The sequence below is a fragment of the Loxodonta africana genome, chromosome 12, assembly GCF_030014295.1.
Source record: "Loxodonta africana isolate mLoxAfr1 chromosome 12, mLoxAfr1.hap2, whole genome shotgun sequence".
Classification (NCBI taxonomy): Eukaryota; Metazoa; Chordata; class Mammalia; order Proboscidea; family Elephantidae; genus Loxodonta; species Loxodonta africana.
In genome coordinates this window covers 62145752-62156654 of record NC_087353.1, presented here as the reverse complement: position 1 = coordinate 62156654, position 10903 = coordinate 62145752, and positions in this window count along the sequence as shown.

The window sequence follows — 10903 nt, the reverse complement described above, 5'->3', positions numbered from 1 at the left end:
CTGTCAGGAGATGTTCAACTATTTTCTCTGTGTTTTCTGTCCTCCCTCCCTGTTCTGGGACTCCAATCACATGCAAGTTATCCTTCTTGATAGAGTCCCACATGATTCTTAGGGTTTCTTCATTTTTTTTAAATTCTTTTATCTGATTTTTTTTCAGCTATGTTGGTGTTAATTCCCTGGTCCTTCAGATTTGCCAGTCTGCATTCTACTTGCTCGAGTCTGCTCCTCTGACTTCCTATTGCATTGTCTAATTCTGTAATTTTATTGTTAATCTTTTGGATTTCTACATGCTGTCTCTCTATGGATTCTTGCAACTTATTAATTTTTCCACTATGTTCTTGAACAATCTTTTTTAGTTCTTCAACTGCTTTATCAGTGTGTTCCTTGGCTTTTTCTGCAGTTTGCCTTATTTGTTTCTGAGGTCATCCCTGATGTCTTGAAGCATTCTGTAAATTAGTTTTTTATATTCTGTATCTGATAATTCCAGGATTGTATCTTCATTTGGGAAAGATTTTGATTCTTTTGTTTGGGGAGTTGTAGAAGCTTTCATGGTCTGCTTCTTTATGTGGTTTGATATCGACTGCTGTCTCCGAGCCATCACTAAGATATATAAAAAAAAAAAAGTGGTTTATTCTGTAATTGCTCACTGAGTCTTATCTTGTTTTGTTTTCTTTCAGTATACGTGGATGGGCTACTAGATTGTGCTGTCTTGTTTGTTGTAGCCCTCGACTTACTTATGACCTATTACCAGCTGGTTTGGGCTGTTGCCAGATATATATGCCTGAGTCTATTCAGTATTGTTGAGTAGAATCTGATTTTGGGTCATCAAGTGTGTGGTGCACCCTAACACCTATCCACCTAGAGAAGTAGTGGTGATAGTTGTGTGCATCAGATTCTATTAGCAGCTGGGGTTCACCCTCCAGCGGGGGCAGGATGCTGACAGCCTTCCCCCAAGTGTCAGTGAGGTAGGTGTGTCTCTATTCCTATAGCACCTTGGTGGGAGGGCACTGCAGCTGTACCTTAGGCCCCCAGTGCAAGTACCTCTACTGATTGGTAGGTGTCACCCTCCTTAGACCCCTAAAGCAAGAGGCTAGGTGGTCTGGGGGGAGCTTCAGCCCTCAGTTCCCTGTTGTGGATCAGTTAGGGCTCTGTTGAATAAGCAGAGATATCAGACCTGGGAAACTTGTTTTTCAGAAAATCCGCTAAAAAAAAAAAATGCAGTCAGATCCCTGTCAGAACTGCCTTTGGATTATAACCGCCACCTTATTCCCTGTAAGGATGAAAGTCCGAGATTTGGATCATATATACTTGGCTGTAGCTGGTTCTGTGTTTTTAGTCCAGTTAGGGATGGATTTTTGGTCCCTGGGTTTTTTTTGTTTCCTTCTTTCAGGCCGGAAGAATGGGTTAGGAAAAGACGAAAAAAAAAAAAAAGGGAAAAGCACAGCTGCTGCGGAGCCGGAGCCATTCTCCCTCTGGCTCAGGAAATTCCAATGTTAATGAAGCCGCCTGGGAAGGGTGGGGGAGGGTTCAGAGAAACAGGAGAGTAGCACTCCGGAATATAGCCAAAGTTGCATATCTTGCTTGGAATGACTATTTTATCTGAGATTCCCGAGGGGCGTGTCGCCTATGTGTGCTGGCTGTGTGGAGATTGCCCCCGAGGGTCTGGCCCGCTGAAGCCGCGGTCAGATCCTCCGCTGCCAGTCCAAAGCCCAGCGTCAAGGTTCCCCTGCTGGGATGCTGCACTCCCGGCTCCAAAATCAGTCGCTGCCTCCCGGGGACATCTCGTCCCGCCAGCTGCGTCGCTGCTCTGCCTCAGCGGACTGGCTGGGCCCCCTCCCGGGGTTAGTTCAGGGGAGTAGGGCTGCGTCCCGTGCTTGCGCTGTGACAGTGCCCAGTCAAAAGCCCGGCGCCAAGGTTCCCCGGCTGGGACGCTGCACTCCCGGCTCCAAAACCAGTCACTGCCTCCCGGGGACTTCTCCCACCAGCTGCATTGCCACGCCGCCCTCGCGGACCGGCTAGGCCCCCTCCCGGGGTCAGTTCAGGGGGGTAGGCCTGCGCCCCTTGTTTGCACTGTCACAAGATTTTGTGTTCAGCTACCCTGGGCCCAGACCAAAGCCTGGCGCCAAGGTTACCTGACTGGGACGCTGGCTCCAGGCTCCGAAAACAGTCGCTGCTTCCCGGTATTTGTTCGTTCTCTAAATCTGTGTTTGTTGTTCAGGGTTCGTAGATTGTTATGTATGTGATCGATTCCCTTGTTTTTCCGAGTCTTTGTTGCAAGAGGGATCCGAGGTAGCGTCTACCTAGTCCGCCGTCTTGGCCCCGCCTCCTGTAAATCTTGGCTAGAATTTTGTTGAGGATATTTGAATCTAAGTTCATGAGGGATATACGTCTGTAATTTTCTTTTTTTGTGGAGTCTTTACCTGGTTTTGGTATCAGAGATATGCTGGCTTCATAGAGTGAGTTTGGGGGTATTCCATCCTCTTCTATGCTCTGGAATACCTTTAGTAGTAGTGGTGGTAACTCTTCTCTGGTAGAACTCTGCAGTGAAGCTGTCTGGGCCAGGGTTTTTTTTTTTGTTGGGAGTTTTTTGATTACCTTTTCAATCTTTTCTTTTGTTTTGGGTGTATTTAGTTGTTCTACCTCTGTTTGTGCTAGTTTAGGTAGGTAGTGTGTTTCTAGGAATTCATCCATTTCTTCTAGGTTTTCAAATTTGTTAGAGTACAATTTTTCATAGTAATCTGATATGATTCTTTCTATTTCAGTTGGGTCTGTTGTAATATTGCCCTTCTCAATTCTCTTTTGGATTATTTGCTTCCTCACCTGTTTTTCTTTTGTCGGTTTGGCCAATGGTTTACCAATTTTGTTAATTTTTTCAAAGAACCAGCTTTTGGTCTTGTTAACTCTCTCAATTGTTTTTCCGTTTTCTATTTCATTTAATTCTGCTCTAATTTATGTTATTTGCTTTCTTCTGGTGCCCGAGGGTTTCTTTTGTTGCTCTCTTTCTAATTGTTCGAGCTGTAGGGATAATTCTTTGATTTTGGCCCTTTCTTCTTTTTGTACGTGTGCGTTTATTGATGTAAATTGACCCCTGGGCACTGGTTTCATTGTGTCCCAAGGGTTCTGATAGGAAGTGTTTTCATTTTCATTGGATTCTATGAATTTCTTTATCCCATCATTAATGGCTTCTATAATCCAATCTTTTTTGAGCAAGGTGTTGTTCAGTTTTGAAGTGTTTGATTTCTTTTTCCTGCTTTTTCTGTTATTGATTTCTACTTTTATAACCTTAAGTTCAGAGAAGATGCTTTGTAATATTTCAGTGTTTTGGATTCTACTAAGGCTTGCTTTATAACCTAATATGTGGTATATTCTAAAGAATGTTCCATGTGCACTAGAAAAGAAAGTATACTTGGCTGCTGATGGGTGGAGTGTTCTGTATATGTCTATGAGGTCAAGTTGGTTGATTGTGGCATTTAGATCCTCCATGTCTTTATTGAGCTTCTTTCTGGATGTCCTCTCTTTCACCGAAAGTGGTGTGTTGAAGTCTCCTACTGTAATTGTCGATTGGTCTATCTCATTTTTCTATGCTGTTAGAGTTTTTTTTATGTACTTTGCAGCCCTGTCATTGGGTGCAAAATATTTAATATGGTTATATCCTCCTGGTATATTGTCCCTTTAAACATTATATAGTGTCCTTCCTTGTCCTTTGTGGTGGATTTAACTTTAAAGTCTATTTTGTTGGAAATTAATATTGCCACGCCTGCTCTTTTTTGATTGTTGTTAGCTTTATATATTTTTTCCATCCTTTGAGTTTTAGTTTCTTTGTGTCTCTAAGGTGTGTCTCTTGTAGGCAGCATATAGATGGGTCGTGCTTTTTTCATCCATTCTGCCACCCTCTGTCTCTTTATTGGTGCGTTTAGTTCATTTACATTCAGTTTAATTATAGATAGGTAGCTGTCATTTTGATGTCTTTTTTTGTGTGTTGTTGACAGTTTCTTTTTCCCATTTAATTTTTTTTTTTCTGCTGTGTAGTTTATCTTTATATATTGCCTTTTCCTCTTATTCATTATTATTAATTTTATTTCTGCTGTGTCTCTATTTTTTTCTTATATTTTATTTTGATGAGTATGTTAGTTTCCTTTGTGGTTACCTTAATATTTACCCCCATTTTATTAAATTTAATCCTAACTTTTATTTTCTTATATCGCCTTGTCTTCCTCTCCATATGAAAGACCTATGACTACATTTCTTATTCCCTTTTTATTGTTTTAACATTGTCTTCTTTTACATAATAACATCGCTGTTTCCCTGTTGTGAGTGTTTTTTTTTTATCTTGATTTATTTTTTGTGATTTCTCTGTCTGGGTTGATATTCGATTGCTCTGTCCAGTGTTCTAGTCTTGGGTTGATACCTGATATTATTGATCTTCTAACCAAAGAACTCCCTTTAGTATTTCTTATAGTTTTGGTTTGGTTTTTAAGAATTCCATAAATCTCTGTTTATCTGAAAATATCCTAATTTCACCTTCATATTGAGAGACAGTTTTGCTGGATATATGATTCTTGTCTGGCAATTTTTTTCCTTCATTGCTTTATATAAGTCATCCCATTGCCTTTTTGCCTGCATTATTTCTGCCGAGTAGTCCAAGCTTATTCTTATTGACTCTCCTTTGTAGGTGACTTTTAGTTTATCCCCAGCTGCTCTTAAAATTCTTTATGTTTGGTTTAGGCAAGTTTGATTATAATATGTCTTGGTGACTTTCTTTTTGAATCTACCTTATGTGGAGTTTGTTAAGCATCTTGGAGAGTTATCTTCACTATGTCAGGGAAGTTTTCTGCCAACCAATCTTCAACAATTCTTTCTGTATTTTCTGTTATCCCTCCCTGTTCTGGTACTCCAGTTACTCTTAGCTTGTTTCTCTTGATAGAGTTCCACATGATTCTTAAGTTTTCTTAATTTTTAAAAAATCTTTTATCTGATTTTTCTTCAAATATACTGGTGCCAAGTGTTTTATCTTCAAGCTCACCAATTCTGCCTTCCACTGGCTCAATTCTGCTCCTTTGACTTTCTACTGAGTTGTCTAATTCTGTAATTTTATTGTTAATCTTCTGAATTTTTGATTGCTGTCTCTCTATGGATTCTTGCAGCTTATTACATTTTTCATTATGTTCTTGAATAACCTTTTTAATTTCTTCAACTACTTTGTCTGTGTGTTCCTTGGCTTGTTCTGTGTATTGCCCGATCTCCTTCCTAATTTTGCTCCTGATGTCTTGAAGGGTTCTGTATATTAATCTTTTGAACTCTGCAACTTGTAATTCCAGGAAGGCACCTTCATCCAGAAGATCCATTGATTCTTTGTTTTGAGAGCTTGTTGAGGTGATCATGGTCTTTTTCTTTATGTGACTTGATATTGACTATTGTCTTCAAGCTGTCTATAAGTTATTGTATTAGTTTATTTTATGTTTGCTTACTGTATCTTAGCTTCTTGCTTTGTCTTGTTTTGATATACCCAAATGGGTTGCTCGAGTGAGCTAGCTTATTTTTGCCTTTGAAGCTCTGACGTCCTGTCACCAGATGGCTAGAGCTGTTATCAGGTATATGAGCTTATGAGTCCATTCACTTTTATTGTATGAATTCAGCTCAGGTGTCCAGGTAGCTGGTCATCAAGTGTGTGGTACAGGCTCTGTCCTACAGTCTTAGAGGGGCAGGGGTGATTGGTGTAGGTACCAGTATCTGATTGCAGTAGAGGGTGTCACACTCTGAACAAGGCAGGGGGCTAAGAGCCATCCCCTGAATGTCTGTGAGGAAAGTGAATCCCTGTTCCTTAGAACATACAGGTAGGTGGGTCTTGCAGATGGACCATGGGCATCCAATGCTTTTGTAAGGACTGGGAGGTACCAGTAATCCTTGGACACCTGTTGTCAGTGGCTGGGTGACCTGAGTGGAGCCACTAGTCCTTATGCCACTGATGTGGCTAGGTGAGGACCCTATTTAATAGGCAAGGCGATGTCAAATATCGAACGCCTACCTTTTCACCACACAGCAGAAACAGTTGCAGTTTGCCAACAAGGGCGTATTCTCCTGTAATAGGCCCACAGAGGTCTGTATAGGGGGGAAAGGTATTCAAAGTCCATGGACCGTTTATGCCTGGACAGGAGCCACTTTTGTACTGAGCTCCCCTGGTTAGTGGAGCTGGCAAATTATCTTTTCCCCCAGTTGTGAATTTATTCCCACTCCAAGGCCAGGAGGATGGCTCTGGGTGCTCAGCACAGCCTATCTCAGGCCCAGGGAAATCAACAGCCACTGAAGCTGGCTTGGGGACTGGGGGCATGGTAAAATATATGCAAGTATTTAGCTTTTGCCAACAGTGCCATTCTTCTCTGGTTCCAGAGGTGTGAGTAGGCTGCGTGGCTGTCTGCTTCTCCCTGAGGAAACTGTGGCTGAACGCTACTACCAGCCCATTGCAGCCACTCCCAAGAACGGTGCCTGAGAGATCCTGGCGATTCAAGTCTGGGAACTCCTTTCCGCTTCTGAACCATCTCTCCTTTCCCTTGCTGCTCAGTCTGCTTTCTAACTTTGCCTTTGTTGTTGAGGGCTCCTGTTGTTGTTCTTGTTAGGTGCCGTTGAGTTAGTTCCGACTCATAGCGACCCTATGCACAACAGAACGAAACAGTGCCCAGTCCTGAGCCATCCTTACAATCGTTGTGCTTGAGCTCATTGTTGCAGCTGGTGTGTCAATCCACCTCGTTGAGGGTCTTCCTCTTTTCTGCTGACCCTGTACTCTGCCAAGCATGACGACCTTCTCCAGGGACTGATCCCTCCTGACAACGTGTCCAAAGTACGTAAGATGCAGTCTCGCCGTCCTTGCCTCTAAGGAGCGTTCTGGTCGCACTTCTTCCAAGACAGATTTGTTCATTCTTTTGGCAGTCCATGGTATATTCAATATTCTTTGCCAACACCACAATTCGAAGGTATCAATTCTTCGGTCTTCCTTATTAATTATCCAGCTTTCACATGCATATGATGTGATTGAAAATGCCATGGCTTGGGTCAGGTGCACCTTAGTCATCAAGGTGACATCTTTGCTCTTCAAAATTTTAAAGAGGTCCTTTACCCAATGCAATTTACCCAGATTTACCCAATGCAATGCATTTTTTGATTTCTTGAGTGCTGCTTCCATGGGTGTTGACTGTGGATCCGAGTAAAATGAAATCCTTGACAACTCAAATCTTTTCTCCGTTTGTCATGATGTTGCTCATTGGTCCAGTTGTGAGGATTTTTGTTTTCTTTATGTTGAGGTGCAATCCATACTGAAGGCTGTGGTCTTTGATCTTCACTAGTAAGTGCTTCAAGTCCTCTTCACTTTCAGCAAGCAAGGTGGTGTCATCTGCATAATGCAGGTTGTTAATGAGTCTTCCTCCAATCCTGATGCCCTGTTCTTCTTCGTATAGTCCAGCTTTTCGGATTATTTGCTCAGCATACAGATTGAATAGGTATGGTGAAAGAATACAACCCTCACGCATACCTTTCCTGACTTTAAACCAATCAGTATCCCCTTGTTATGTACAAACAACCACCTCTTGATCTATGTAAAGGTTCCTCATGAGCACAATTAAGTGTTCTGGAATTCCCATTCTTTGCAATGTTATCTGTAGTTTGTTATGATCCACACAGCTGAATGCCGTTGCATAGTCAAGAAAACACAGGTAAACATTCTTCTGGTATTCTCTGCTTTTAGCCAGGATCCATCTGACATCAGCAATGATATCCCTGGTTCCATGTCAGGGCTCCTAGCTTGTCATAAATATAATCATTTCACTTGTTTTTTTGGGTCTTTGTTGTAAGAGGGATCACAGGATGTCTGGCTATTCCACCATCTTGGCCCTGCCTCTGAAGAACAATTTCTTTAAATCAACAAAAATAAAATAATTAAAACCTAACACAGATTAGTAGGTACCTTTGAAGTGGGTGGTGGGGGTGATAATGTAGAAGGATAGAGGCAGATATAAGATATTGGTAGTATTCTAGTGTGTAAATTGGGCAGTGATTTCAAGGTTGTTAAATATACTCTAAGCAAATAAGAAAATAAAACAAAAGACTTATTCATGGACTAGTGATAACGATGTTGTATGGCTCAAGTATTATATTTAATCGAATTCTTTCTGGCTGAATTTAAGTAAGTTTGGGGTGCACTCCTTTTTACCCTACGCAACAATGGAATTTTTTTTTTTTTAACAATGGACTTACTGAAATCAAGAAGGCACAATATGTAAGAGCTAGAGGGATCGTTAAAGATTGATTCCGAGCTTTTCAATGTACATTAAAGAAAACTGAAAGCCAGGAGGGGTAATGTTTTGCCCAAAGCATGAGAGCCAATTCTTAAATTTTGGCCATGCTCAAGATATGGATTTTTGGTTCCAGAATCATGAATTTCAGAAAATATAAGCAAATCCTCACAATCTACAGCATTTGCCCCTCAACTCATCTGTCGGTTTGTCATACTATGGTGGCTTGCATGTTGCTATGATGCTGGAAGTTATGCCACTGGAATTTCAAATACCAGCAAGACCACCCATGGCGGATAGGTTTCAGTAGAGCTTCCAGGCTAAGACAAACTAGGAAGAAAGACCTGGCAATGTACTTTTAAAAAATTGGCCAGGGAAAACCTTATGAATAGTAGCACAACATTGTCTGGTATAGTGCCAGAAGATGAGCCCCTTAGATTGGAAGGCACTAAAAATACAACTAGGGAAGAGCTGCCAACCCAAAGGAGAGTCAAACTGGATGATGTGGATGGAGTCAAGATTTCTGGATCTTCATTTGCTGATATGGCATAACTTGGATAGAGGAGATAAGTGTGACCTTCATCTCATAGAACTCAACCTTGGGCTGATGCTGATGATGATTTTTCCTCCCTCATGAAGTTTTTTTTTCTTTTCATGAAGTTAGAGGGGACCAGTTTTTAAATTTATGTAGAGTAAAATTTGATTTGTTGGTGTTGTGTGCTATTGATTCTAACTCAGTGAAATTCACTTTTTTTGATATACATTTCTGTGAATTTTGACATATATAGAGTTGTGTAATCACAACAATAATCCCACAACCACCACAATCCCCTTGTGCTGCTTCTTGGTGGTCAAAAATCCTTTGTCAGACCATAACCCATCAATCCTGGTTTGTTCTCTCCCTCTAGAATTTAGCTCTTCCTACAATCTCATATCAGTGGTGTTATACAGAATGTAACCTTTTAATACTGACTTCTTAAAAAAAAAAAAATTTTTTTTTCTTTCAGTAAACACAATGCATTTGAAATTCGTCAATGTTGTTGCGTGTATCAATAGTTTGCTTTTTTATTGAGAAGTATTTCATTGTTTGAATAAACCATTTTTTAAAAATCTATTCTCCCATTGGATTGTTTTCAATTTTGGAGATTAAAAATAATGCTGCTATAAATATTCTTGAAAAGGTTTCTATGTGAACATAAGTTTTCGTTTCTTAAGATAAATACCTAAGAATGGGATTGCTGGGTCATACTATAAGGGTACATTTAACCTCCTAAGAAATTATCAAACTGTTTTCAACTTGTTGTTGTTGTGTACTGTGAAGTCAATTCATTTTCAAAGTACCTGTATCAATATATGGGAGTTCCAGCTGCTCCTTGTTAACACTTGGTATTGTCATGGTTTGTTTGTTTTGTTTTATTTGGTATAGGGTGACCATATAATTTTTGTTTGTTTTGTGTCCAAAGATTTTGTCCACTTTTTGTTTGGTTGTTTGTCTTATATTTGTTTTAATTTTGAGTTGAATACCTATATCTAGAAATGTTTACATATACATTTATATTTATATATTCTGCATACACGTGCTTTATCAAATATGTGATAAGCAAATGTTTTTCCCCATTCTGTAAATTATATTTTCATAGACTACACAGTGTCTTTCCCAGAGCAACAGCAAAAGTTGATAAAAATGATAAAATTGATCCATTTTGAGTACATTTTTGTATAAAGTGTATAGTGTAGATAACATTCATTTTATTTTTCGCATGTAGATATCTAATTGTTCCAGACCATTTGTCGAAAATTGTATTCTTTTTCCGCTGAATTGTCTTTGCCCCTTTGTAAAAAAGTCAGTTTACCATATGTGTTGGGTCTAATTCTGGACTCTCATTTCTGTTCCATTTATCTTTTTACCAGTACCACACTGTCTTTATTACTGTGATTTCATAGTAGATTTTAAAATCAAGTACTGTGAGTCCTATGATGTTCTTTTTCAAAATTGTATAGGCTATTCTTATTCCTTTGCCTTTCCATATAAAGTTTAGAGTCATGTTTTTAATATCTACAAAAAAAAAAAAAAAACCTGCTGGGATTTTGATCCTGAATTGGCATCTTAACAACATTGAGTTTTTCAATCCCTCAATATAATATATCTCTTCTGTTATTTAGATCTTTGATTTCTTTCATTAGTGTTGTTGAATTCTGCACTTACTCTTAGATGAATACATAAGTATCTCAATTTTGAATCTGTTGTAAACGGTAGTATTTTGTTTTTAATTTTGGCTTCTAATTGCTCATTGTTAGTATAAAGAAATAAGATTGTTGTTTGTATGTTGACCTTGTATCCTGAGGTTGAGATACATTCACTTATTAGTTGTAGGGGGTTTGTTGGTGGTGGTGGATTCCTTGCAATTTTGGATAGACTACTGTGTCTTCTGAGCATAGAGGGAGGCAGTTTCATTTCTTCCTTTCCAATCTGTATGACTTTTATTTATTTTTCTTCACTTATTGCATTGTACCTCATTCCTGTATAATGTTGACTAAAGTAATGTGAGTGGGCATCCTTGCATTGCTCCCAGTCTGAGAGGAGAGGCATTTAGTCTTTCAATACTGATTATGATGGAAGT